Source organism: Pygoscelis adeliae, unplaced genomic scaffold, assembly GCF_000699105.1.
Source record: "Pygoscelis adeliae isolate BGI_AS28 unplaced genomic scaffold, ASM69910v1 Scaffold85, whole genome shotgun sequence".
Classification (NCBI taxonomy): Eukaryota; Metazoa; Chordata; class Aves; order Sphenisciformes; family Spheniscidae; genus Pygoscelis; species Pygoscelis adeliae.
The window spans coordinates 610,841-611,853 of NW_008824900.1; positions in this window are offsets into that span (position 1 = coordinate 610,841).

Consider the following 1,013-nt stretch of genomic DNA (forward strand, 5'->3'; position numbering starts at 1 on the left):
AGGGATGGGGACAGGCAGGGGGGGGGTGTCCGTCCGTGCCTCACTGCTGCCTTCTCCAGGTGCCCAAGACCCCCGAGAACAGCACAGGCAGGGAGGAGCCGAGTCCGCTCGGGACAGCCGAAACCCGGGATGAGCTGTGAGCCCTGTCCCGCCCGGGCTCATGCTATAAACAACCTGGAAACGATGCGGGCTCTGCTCTGTGTCTGTGGCTCCCCAGCACATCTTGGGGAGCACCCGCGTGTCTTGGGGATGCAGCAGGGCCGGCGGGTGACAGGCAGAGCCCCTGCTGCCAGCTGAACCCAGGGGGGTGCTGCAAGGGGCCCTCTGCCTGCCAAGGGGTGCTGAGCCAGCACAGCCCCGTGTGTGTTGCGGCGCTCGTCCTGGCAGCCCTGAGATGACACAGGGTGGCCAAGGCTATGGACATGGCCCTGGGGGGAGCCCGGCTCTCTCCTCGCTTACGTCCCTGTGGTGAGCGGTGGGTTGTTAACTCTGAAGCCTAATGATGGCAGTTGTGCGGTGAACACCAGCCACCTGCTCGCTGATGCTTGTGCTGCCAGGCCTGAGGATTTGGGGGGTTGTTACGGGAAAGGAGGAAGGAGACTGTTGATGTGGAGACACACAGAGCTGGGATGGTGGCAGAGGGGAAGAGGTGGACCAACATGGAGCACAGGAGCACCCCTGGCTGCAGGCTAGGGGCCCCCGTCCCGCACTGTGCCCCATGGGGCCCTGGCACCGTTAACCCTGGGCTGTGGCCATCCTGGCTGTGCCAACAGCCCCGCCTGCTGAGTGCGGAGCCCCCCGAGGACTGGGACACGCGGCCCGTTAAAGTCCTTGTGGGCAAGACCTTCGAGCAGGTGGCGTTCGACGAGACCAAGAATGTCTTCGTCAAGTTCTGTAAGTGCCAGGGCCACTGACGACCCTCCCCGAGCTCTGCACAGGGCTCAACCCCCCCCCAATGACAGCCCCCAGCCCTGACCCCTCCCCCGGGGAATGCTGCACCCTGACCCCGGCAG